This window comes from Hemiscyllium ocellatum, chromosome 7 (genome assembly GCF_020745735.1).
Source record: "Hemiscyllium ocellatum isolate sHemOce1 chromosome 7, sHemOce1.pat.X.cur, whole genome shotgun sequence".
Taxonomy (NCBI): Eukaryota; Metazoa; Chordata; class Chondrichthyes; order Orectolobiformes; family Hemiscylliidae; genus Hemiscyllium; species Hemiscyllium ocellatum.
In genome coordinates, this window is record NC_083407.1 from 58,720,194 (window position 1) to 58,732,319 (window position 12,126).

The following is a 12,126-nucleotide window of genomic DNA, read 5'->3' on the forward strand; positions in this document are numbered from 1 at the left end:
AGGCAGGCAAGAGTTCGCAGAGAACAAGGAAGATTCATGAATTAAAATGCATTTATTTCAATGTGAGAGGTAAGGCGGGTCAGGTAGATGAACATGGGGCTAGAGTATCATAGTTACAGAAATATGGCTAAGGGAGGGAGAGAATTGGCCGCTCAATGTTCTGAGACATAAACGCTTTAAGAAGGATAGAAGGGAAGGCAAGAGAGGAAGGGAAGTGTCTTTTATAATTAAGAAAAACATTACGCAAGTACTTAAAGAGAATATTCCTGGAGGATCATCCATTGAAGCCAAATGGGTGGAACTGAGAAATAACAAGGGGCTAATCACGATGATAGGATTGTACTATAGGCCCAACAGTAGTCAGTGGGAAATTGCGTAGCATATATATATATATATATACATATATATAGGGAGATTGTAGATAGCTATAAGAATAATAGAGTTGTAATAGAACATAGAACAGAACAGCACAGTATAGGCCCTTCAGCCTAGCATATTGTGCCAAGCATCGATCTTAATTGAAGATTAATCTAATCTACACACCTCTTAATTTACTGCATCCATGTGTTTGTCCATAGAGTCATAGAGATGTACAGCATGAAAACAGACCCTTCGGTCCAACCCGTCCATGCCAACCAGATATCCCAACCCAATCTAGTCCCGCCTGCTAACACCCGACCCATATCCCTCCAAACCCTTTCTGTTCATATACCCATCCAAATACCTCTTAAATGTTGCAATTGCAGCCTCCATCACATCCTCTGGCAGCTCATTCCATATACGTACCACCCTCTGCGTGAAAATGTTGCCCCTTAGGTCTCTTTTATATCTTTCCCCTCTCACCCTAAACCTATGCCCTCTAGTTCTGGACTTCCCAACCCCAGGGAAAAGACTTTGCCTATTTATCCTACCCGTGCCCCTCATAATTTTGTAAATCTCTATAAGGTCACCCCTCAGCCTCTGACACTCCAGGGAAAACAGCCCCAGCCTGTTCAGCCTCTCCCTGTAGCTCAGATCCTCCAACCCTGGCAACATCCTTGTAAATCTTTTCTGAACCTTTTCAAGTTTCACAACATCTTTCCAATAGGAAGGAGACCAGAATTGCATGCAATATTCCAAAAGTGGCCTAACCAATGTCCTGTACAGCTGCAACATGACCTCCCAACTCCTGTACTCAATACTCTGACCAATAAAGGAAAGCATACCAAACGCCTCCCTAATGTATCTGACACTACTACTACCACTGGCAGTGCATTCCAAGCACCCACCGCTCTCTGCATAAGAACCTACCTCTGACATCTCCCGTATGCCTTCCTCCAATCACCTTAAAATTATGACACCTTGTGACAGTCGTTTCTGCCCTGGGGAAACATCTCTGGCTATCTACTGTCTCTATGCCTCTCATTGTCTTGTACACCTCTACCAAGTCATCTCTCTTCCTTCTTCTCTCCAGTGTGAAGACTCCAAGCTCACTCAACCTCTCTTCATAAGACAAGCCCTCCATCCAGGCAGCATCCTGGTAAATCTCCTCTGCACCCTTTTTAAAGCATCTACATCCTTCTTATAATGAGGCAACCAGAATTGGACACAATATTCCAAGTGTGGTCTAACCAGAGTTTTGTAGAGCTGCAGCAAAACCTCACGACTCTTAAACTCAATTCCCCATAACACCATATGCCTTCTTAACAACCAGTCAACTTGGGTGGCAACTTTGAGGAATCTGTGTACGTGGATCCCAAGATCCTGCTATTCCTCCACACTGCCAAGTATCCTGTCTTTAACCCAGTATTCAGCATTCAAATTCGACTTTCCAAAATGAATCACTTTGTATTTAGGTTGAACTCCACCTTAGCCCAACTCTGCATCCTGTCAATTTAATGTTGTAGCCTGCAACAGCCCTTAATACTATCTACAGCACCACCAACCTTTGTGTCATTGGCAAACTTACTAACCCATCTTTCCATTTCTTCATCCAAGTCATTTATAAAAACTATGAAGAGCAGAGGCCCAAGAACAAATGCCTGCGAGATACCACTGGTCACCAACCTCCAGGTGAAATACTTTCCATCTTCTTCCATTTGCTGTCCTCTTTCGGCCAGCCAATTCTGTATCTGGACAGCCAAATTTCCCTGTATCCCATACCTCCTCACTTTCTGAATGAGTCTACTGTGGGGAACCTTATAAAATACCTTACTGAAATCCATGTACAACACATACACTGCTCGACCTTCCTCAACTTATCTCGTCAAGTCCTCAAAATAATCATAAGTAGGTGAGGCATGACCTGCCCCTCACAAAGCCATGCTGACTATCTTTAATCAAACTATGTTTTCTACATAGTCATAAATCCTATCTCTCAGAATCCTTTCCAGTATCTTGCTTACCATGGATGTAAGACTGACTGGTTTGTAATTCCCGGGGATTTCCCTGCTCCCTCCAATCATGCAGTACTACTCCCATGGAGAGTGAGGATGCATAAGTCATCGCCAGAGGTGCAGAAATCTCATTCCTCTCCTCCCGTAGTAACTTTGGATATGTCTGGTCTGACCCTGGGGTGTTATCTATTTTGATGCTTTCCAGAATTTCCAGCACATCCACTTCTTTAATAACCTGGTCCATGGTGTTCTCACTATCAACAAGGTTACTCTGTCCAGTGAATAGTGAAGCAAAAAACTTATTTAGGGTCTCTCCTACCTCTTCAGACTCCAGGCACAAGTTCTGTCCACTATCCCTGATCGACTCTACCCTCTCTCTCATCGTTCTCTTATTCCTCACGTAGGTGTAGAATGCTTTTGGGTTTACCCTAATCCTTCCCGCCAAGTCCTTTTCATGCCCCCTCCCAGCTCTCCTCAGTCCATTTTTGAGTTTTTTCCTCACTACCCTGTAATCCTCTAAACTGTACCAGGTCCTTGCTTCCTCAATCTTAAGTAAGGTTTCTTCTTCCCTAAGATGAAAAGCACCTCTGCTCTTCTCATCCAAGGCTCCTTCACCTTACCATTCCTTGCCTGTCTCAGTGGGACAGTTATCCAACACTCACAACAAGTGTTCCTTAAACAGAGACCATATTTCTGTTGTGCCTTTCCCATAGAACAATTGTTCCCAATTTATATTCCACAGCTCCTGTCTAACAGCAGTATAATTTCCCCTCCCCCAATTATATATCTTCCCATACTGTCTGCTCCTATCCCTCTCCATGGCATTGGTAAAGGTGAGGCAGTTGTGGTCACTGTCACTGAAACGCTCTATCACTAAGAATCTGACACCTGGCCTGGCTCATTGCCAAACACCAAATACAATATGGCCTCCCCCCAGTTGGCCTATCTGTATATTGAGTCAAGACTCCCTCCTGTACACACCTGACAAAATCGGCTCCATCCAAACCATCTGCACTAAGGAGATTCCAATAATATTAGGGAGGTTGCAGTCACCCATAGTGACCCATAGTGGTGGGCAAAGTCTTAGAGAGAATGGTAAGGGATAAGATTTATGAACATCTGGGTAGGAATAACGTGATCAGGGATAGCCAGCATGGTTTTGTGAAGGGCAGGTCGTGCCTCACAAACCTTATTGAGTTCTTTGAGAAGGTGACCAAGGAAGTGGATGAGGGTAAAGCAGTAGATGTTGTGTATATGGATTTTAGTAAGGCGTTCGATAAGGTTCCCCATGGTAGGCTAATGCTAAAACTTCGGAGGTATGGCATTGAGGATACATTAGAGGTTTGGATTAGGAATTGGCTGGCTGGAAGGAGACAGAGGGTAGTAGTTGATGGATTATGTTCATCTTGGACCGCAGTTACTAGCGGTGTACCACAAGGATCTGTTTTGGGACCATTGCTTTTTGTTATCTTTATAAATGATCTAGAGGAAGGACTTGAAAGCTGGGTAAGCAAGTTTGCGGATGACACAAAAGTCGGTGGAGTTGTGGATAGTGAGGAAGGAAGTGGTAGGTTACAGCGGGATATAGATAAGTTGCAGAGCTGGGCGGAAATGTGGCAAATGGAATTCAATGTAGCTAAGTGCGAAGTCGTTCACTTTGGTAGGAATAACAAGATGATGGATTACTGGGCTAATGGTAGGCTACTTGGTAGTGTGGATGAGCAGAGGGATCTTGGTGTCCATGTACACAGATCTCTGAAAGTTGCCACCCAGGTAAATAGTGCTGTGAGGAAGGCATATGGTGTACTGGGCTTTATTGGCAGAGGAATTGAGTTCCGGAGTCCTGAGGTCATGTTGCAGTTGTATAAGACTCTGGTGCGGCCTCATCTGGAGTATTGTGTGCAGTTTTGGTCGCCATACTATAGGAAGGATGTGGAAGCTTTAGAACGAGTGCAGAGGAGGTTTACCAGGATGTTGCCTGGAATGGTAGGAAAATCTTATGAGGAAAGGCTGAGGCACTTGGGGCTGTTCTCACTGGAGAAGAGAAGGTTTAGGGGAGATCTGATAGAAGTGTATAAGATGATTAGGGGTTTAGATAGGGTAGATACTAAGAACCTTTTACCGCTAATGGAGTCAGGTGTTACTAGGGGACATAGCTTTAAATTAAGGGGTGGTAGGTATAGGACAGATGTTAGGGGTAGATTCTTCACACAGCGGGTTGTGAGTTCATGGAATGCCCTGCCCGTATCAGTGGTGAACTCTCCTTTATGGTCATTTAAGCGGGCATTGGATAGGCATTTGGAAGTTATTGGGCTAGTATAGGTTAGGTAGGATTTGGTCGGCGCAACATCGAGGGCCGAAGGGCCTGTACTGCGCTGTATCCTTCTATGTTCTATGTTCTATAACAACAACTCTGTTACATCTGTGCATTTCCAAGATCTGCTGTCCAATCTATTCTTCTATTGCTCTGCTGTATTGGGGGGTCTATAGGAAACACCCAATAAAGTGACTATCCTTTCCTGTTACTGACTTCCACCCATTATGACTCAGTAGAGAAACCCTCCTCAACAACCTTCTTTTCTGCAGCTGTGATGCACTCTCTAATTAACAATGCTACTCCCCCTCCTCGTTTACCTCCTTCCCTGTTCTTTTTAAAAAGATCTAAACCCTGGAACATCCAGCAACCATTCTTGTCCCTGTGAAATCCATGTCTCCATTATGGCCACAACACCATAGATCCAAGTACTGATCCATGCTCTAAGTTCATCACTCTTATTCCCTGCGTTGAAACAGACACACTTTAACCTATCCCTTTGTTCTATCAACTGTGTATCCTTCCTGACAGACTCTCTGCATTCTATTTCTGCCTATTAAACAACTACCACCTCCTCTGATCTGTAGCTCTGGTTCCCATCCCACTGCCAAACTAGTTTAAACCTTCCCAAGGTGCTCTACAAGTCTCTCGCCCAGGATATTGGTGCCTGTCCAGTTTAAATGCAACCCGTCCTTCATGTGCAGGTCCCACCTTCTTAATAGTAGGGGATTTTAACTTTCTAAACATAGCCTGGGACTGCCATACTCTGAAAGGCTTGGATGAGGAGAAATTTAAAAGTGTTCAAGTGGTTAGCACTGCTGCCTCATAGCGCCAGAGACCCGGATTCAATTCCCGCCTCAGGCAACTGACTGTGTGGAGTTTGCACATTCTCCCCGTGTCTGCGTGGGTTTCCTCTGGGTGCTCCGGTTTCCTCCCACAGTCCAAAAATGTGCAGGTTAGGTGAATTGGCCATGCTAAATTGCCCGTAGTGTTAAGGGTAGGGGAATGGGTCTGTGTGGGTCGCACTTCGGTGGGTCGGTGTGGACTTGTTGGGCTGAAGGGCCTGTTTCCACATTGTAAGTAATCTAATCTAATCTAAACCTTCTCAATCAATAAGTAGCTGGCCCTACTCGAGAAAACATGACCTCCTCTTGGGAGATAAGGCAGAGCAAGTGACTGCAGGTGTTAGTGGAAGAGCACTTTGGGACCAGTGATTATAATTCCATTAGTTTTAAATTAATATGGAAAAGGATGAGCCCGATTGACAAGTCAAAGTTCTGAATTGGGGCAAGGCCAATTTTGATGGTATGATATAGGAACTTTCAAAATTGATTAGGGGAGGCTGTTAGCAGGTAAAAAGGGATGTCTGGCAATTGGGAGGATTTCAAAAGCAAGTTAATGAGAGTTCAGAGACAACAGGTTCCTGTTAGTGTGAGGGGAAGGGCTGACAGGCATAGGGAACACTGGATGTTGAGAGATATTGAGGCTTTAGTCAAGAAAAAGGAGGTACAGAGGAACCTCGATTATCCAAAAGAGATGGGCGGGCACTATTTCGTTCGGATAATTGATTATTCGGTTAATCGATTCAATGCCTCTCCTCTGGGGCTCAGAGTTTTCTATTAGGTCTGCTCCCCAGTCAAGACACTAGACAGCAGCACAACGCATGTGAGCCCCCACTCCCACTCTGCCTGCCACCCTCCACCCCCAACACTGTCCCCACCCTGCCCAACACCACCCCCCACCTACCTCCCTCCACCCCAACACTGCCCCTTCCTGTCCAATACCACCCCCACCCACCCTCTACCCCATCTAACTCCGTCCCCGCACGCCCCAACCCCGCCCAATACCACCCCACCTGTCTCCCTCCACCCCAAACACCACCCCACGCCTGTCTCCCTCTACTCCCAACACTACCCCTGCCTGTCTCCCTCCACCCCCAACACTGCCCCCTCCTGTCCAACATCGCCCCTCACCCACCCCCAACCCCATCCAACACCACCTCTCACCCACCCCCAACACCACTCCACGCCTGTCTCCCTCCACTCCCAACACCACCCCCCTCCTGTTAAAAACCACCCCTCACTCACTCCCAACCCCATCCAACACCACGCCTCACCCACCCCCAACCCTATCCAACACTGCCCCTCACCCACCCCCAACCCCATCCAACACCCCCCCTGCCCGGCCCAAACCCGCCCAACACCACCCCTGCCTGCCTCGCTCCACCCCCAACACCTCCCCTCCTGTCCAATACTGCCCCTCACCCACTCCCAACCCCATCCAACACTGCCCCTGCCATCTCACTCCACCCCAAACACCATTCCCCTCCTGTCCAACACCGCCCTTCACCCACCCCCAACCCCGTCCAACACCATCCCCGCCTGCCCCCCCCCAACAATGTCCAACACCGTCCCTTCTGCCTGCGGTCCAATCCCATCCAACAACACCCCCTAACCCTGTCCAACGCCACCCCTGGCCAACCCCCTTCTGCCCCCAGCACCACTTACCCCCCCAACCCATGTGTCCCCCGGTCCGTCCCCACCCGCACACTCCCCACCCCCTCTCTGGGGCACCCAGATTGGACACCAACAATAGGACTGTTGCTGCTACTACTGCCTTTTGGGGGGGGGGGGGGGGGGGGGGGGGGGGTCTCCAAATAGTGCACACACACAACATTTTACTGCAACTTTTTGACAGGTTCCATCTCTGCCCTGTACAGAACAAGGTTAGAGGCATTATTTTGATTAGATTAGACTTGATTAGACTTACAGTGTGGAAACAGGCCCTTTGGCCCAACAAGTCCACACCGACCCGCCGAAGCGCAACCCACCCATACCCCTACATTTACCCCTTACCTAACACTACGGGCAATTTAGCTTGGCCAATTCACCTGACCCGCACATCTTTGTGACTGTGGGAGGAAACCGGAGCACCCGGAGGAAACCCACGCAGACACGGGGAGAACGTGCAAACTCCACACAGTCAGTCGTCTGAGTCGGGAATTGAACCCGGGTCTACAGGCGCTGTGAGGCAGCAGTGCTAACCACTGTGTCCACCGTGCCGCCCACTGGGGAAGGTGGGTTTTGGGTACACACCTGTGTAGAACTCCAGGGAAAGTGTGAGAAGAGAGAGACAGGGAGTGGGAATACTGTCACTTAGAGACAGTGCCTGCACTCCCATCAGTCCAGGACTGTTCTCGACAGCACTTTTAATCATTGCAAACAAAAGATGCGATCAGTGTTGGACACACGTAATGTTTCTGTCGGCACCTTGAAATGTCCTTCTGTATATGCCAGGTATAGACAGGTGGGGTCAAGTGAACCCCTTGAGGAAAAGAGGGGATGTAGGACTACACTTAAGAGGGAAATTAGGAGGAATAAAAGAGGATATGAGAAAGCTTTGGCAGTTAAGGAGAATCCATAGAGATTCTACAAGTGTATTAAGGACTAACGAGTAACTCTGGAGAGAATAGGTCCCCTTCAAGGTCAACAAGACCATCATGTGTGGAACTACAGGAGACAGGTGAAATACTAAACAAATATTTCACATCTGCATTTACTGTGGCAAAAGACATGAAGCTAGGGAACTCGGGAAAATAGATAGTGATGTCCTGAAAAGAGTCCGCTTTACAATAGAGGAGGTGCTGGCGATCTTAGAATGTGTAAAAGTAGATGAATTCCCGGGATCAAATATCCTGATCAAATGTATCCAAGTCCATTGTGGGAAGCTAGGGAAGAAATTGTGGTTCCCTAGCAGAGATATTTGTAAGAGTAAATTATTGCCAATAGGTTAGATCACTTAAAATCCAGGGAGAACTAGCTAATTGGATGCAAAATTGGCTTGACAGTAGAAATCAAGGTAGTGGTAGAGGGTTGTTTTTCAGACTAGAGGTCTGTGACTGGTGGTGTCCCACAAAGTGCTGGGTCCACAGTTGTTTGTCATTTATACAAACGATTTGGATGAGGATATAGGAGGCATGTTAGTAAGTTTGCAGAATGGCACAAAAATTGGTGGCATCATGGTCAGTGAAGGAGGTTATCTAAGAGTATGACAGGATCTTGATCCAGTGGGCTGAGGAATGACCAATGGAGTTTAATTTACATAAATGCAATGTTTTGCATTTTGATAAGACAAACCAGGACAGCACATACACAGCTAATGGTGGGGCCCTGGAGAGTATTATCAATCAGAAAGATATAGGGTAGGGGTAAAAGTTTCTTGAAAGTGGTGTCATAGTTAGGTAGGTTGTAAAAAATACATTTTTGTACACTTGTCTTCATCAGTCACAGATTAATACAGGAATTCAGACACATGTTATGGCTATACAAGACATTAGGAAGGTTGTGGTTCTGTTCGCCGAGCTGGAAGTTTTTGCTGCAAACGTTTCGTTCCCTGGCTAGGGAACATCATCAGTGCTATTGGAGCCTCCTGTGAAGCGCTGCTTTGATGTTTCTTCCGGTATTTATAGTGGTTTGTTCTTGCCGCTTCCGGGTGTCAGTTTCAGCTGTAGTAGTTTGTATGTGGGGTCCAGGTTGATGTGTCTGTTGATAGATCTTCTTGCCGTTTCCGGGTGTCAGTTTCAGCTGTAGTGGTTTGTATATGGGGTCCAGGTCTATGTGTCTGTTAATGGAGTTTGTGGATGAATGCCATGCCTCTAGGAATTCCCTGGCTGTTCTCTGTCTGGCTTGTCCTATGATGGTAGTGTTTTCCCAGTCAAATTCATGTTCCTGGTTGTCTGAGTTGTTGGGACGGACCCGTAGGGTCTCGTCTCCACGTGTTCTTTGGAAGGAGAGATCACACCGGCTAGAGTTTGGAGCAAAAACACCGTTTATTACAGAATCAAGACTGGCAAGCTATACAACGAATTCAAGAGCATGCAATTCGTTGGAGAAGGCGTTCTGTCTTCCTCTACGGACCTGGAGCAGTTATACTTCGCGCTTCCTCGAGTTCCCGGTCAGGTTCCCCTCGTTCGGTTCTCTCATTGGTCGGTTCACCTGTCTGTGAAGGGATTAGTGTCTCTATTGGCTGCCCCGAGATACCTGTCCAGCTCCTGCTGTGCTGAACAATGGGTAGACATCCTGGGTTCAGCAGTTTCCGATCTTGTAATTTAAAAGTTTATTGTTTGGAAGGGTTTCCTCATTGCTATGCGCCTGGCTGTCTGGGCGTTCACAATAGTTCTCCATAGTTGAATATACAGGTATTATCATTTAACACAGGACCCGAATGAGTTTGACGTCAGCGGAGGCATTAGCAAGTACTTTATCAATCAAGTGTAGTATCGGTGCGATTTACACTATCCGATAGTTACCGGTTTCCTTTATTAACAATGAGATTGTAACAGGATGATCTGAAACTGACGGACATGTTCTAATCCCCAAGGAATGTGGCCTGCAGTGGCTGGGTTTACTTTACATGGCTGTGTTTTAGCTGGTACCTGACAGTGTCTGCTTTAATAATGGTGCTCCCCTCCCTAGCCCCAATGTAGGTACCCCGATAGCAGATTATCCCCAACAGAGTGTATGGCTACTAGGGATAGCTGGTCGTGTCGAAGCTGCATCAGGACACTATTCAAAAGAGCCACAACACACTGCAGTACACCAGAACTGCGAAAAGAGGAAGAGGAACACCTATACAAGGTATTCGCCAAAAACGGATACCCACGTAACTTTATCACCAGATGCCTAAGAGATAGACCATGGAACGAGGACATGCCACAACCAAAAGGACTAGCCACACTACCATACGTCAGGAGCGTCTCAGAACTGCGACCCTTAGGACTCATAACAGCACACAAGCCAACTTCCACACTCAGACAACAACTCACTAGAACAAAGGACCCAATAGCCAGCACGAGCCAAACTAACGTAGTTTACAAAATACCATGCAAGGACTGCACAAAACACTATATAGGACAAACAGGAAGACAGCTAACAATCCGCATCCACGAACATCAGCTAGCCACAAAACGACACGACCAGCTATCCCTAGTAGCCATACACTCAGACAACCAGGAACATGAATTTGACTGGGAAAACACTACCATCATAGGACAAGCCAGACAGAGAACAGCCAGGGAATTCCTAGAGGCATGGCATTCATCCACAAACTCCATTAACAGACACATCAACCTGGACCCCATATACAAACCACTACAGCTGAAACTGACACCCGGAAACGGCAAGAAGATTCATCAACAGACACATCAACCTGGACCCCACATACAAACTACTACAGCTGAAACTGACACCCGGAAGCGGCAAGAACAAACCACTATAAATACCGGAAGAAACATCAAAGCAGCGCTTCACAGGAGGCTCCAATAGCACTGATGATGTTCCCTAGCCAGGGAACGAAACGTTTGCAGCAAACACTTCCAGCTCGGCGAACAGAACCACAACAACGGACACCCGAGCTACAAATCTTCAACCAGACTTTAAACATTAGGAAGGCCACATTTGGAGTACTGAGTACAATTCTGGTCCCTGCTATAGGAAAGATTTTATTAAACTGGAAAAGGTGCAGAAAGAATTTACAGGGATGTTACCAAGACTGGAGGTTATCACTTATAAGGAGAGACTGAATAGCCTGGGGCATTTTTCCCTGGAGTGTAGGAGGCTGAAGGGTGACCTTTAAAGAGGGTTATAAAGTCATGAAGGGCATAGATATGGTGAATAGCCAAGCTCTTTTCCCCAGGGTAGAGGAATCCAAAACTAGTGGACATAATTTTAAGGCGGGAGGGGAAAGATTTCAAACGGACCCGAGGGGTAACCTTTCATACAGAGATTGGTGGGTGTATAGAACAAGCTATCAGAGGAAATGAGAGAGGTGAGTACAACTACAACATTTAAAAGACATTTGGATGGTTACATAGATAGGAAAAGTTTAGAGTAATATCGGCCAAATGCAGACAAATGGGACTAGTTCAGTTTAGGAAATCTGGTCAGCTTGGAGGAGTTGGGCTGAAGTATCTGTTTCCATGCTGTGTAACTCCATTACTCTGTGACTAAACCTCTGACCCATTTACATCTTCTCTTAAATAAGAAGACCAAAGTGCATGCAATATTTGAGATGTGGTCTCACCAATGTCTTGTGTAACTGAAGTGTGACATCCTTAATTTATCTTCAGTTCCTCTTAAATTAAAGGATAATATTCCAGTAGTTCTTTATTACATGGTATAGTTGCATGCTAAGTTTTGTGACTCATACACCAGTAGTCTTAAATTCTTTCCTGCATCTTGAAATTCTGCATTCACGCTCTGGTTAAGTCATACTATTTTTTAATCTTTCTGCCAAAGTGAACAACTTCGCATTTTCCAACCTTATGCTCCATCCACTGGATTTTTGCCCAGTCATTCACTCGACCTATCCATTTCTATCTGCAAGTTCCTTACAAGTTCTTCACAACATACTTTCCTACCTATCTTGGTGTCATCTGTG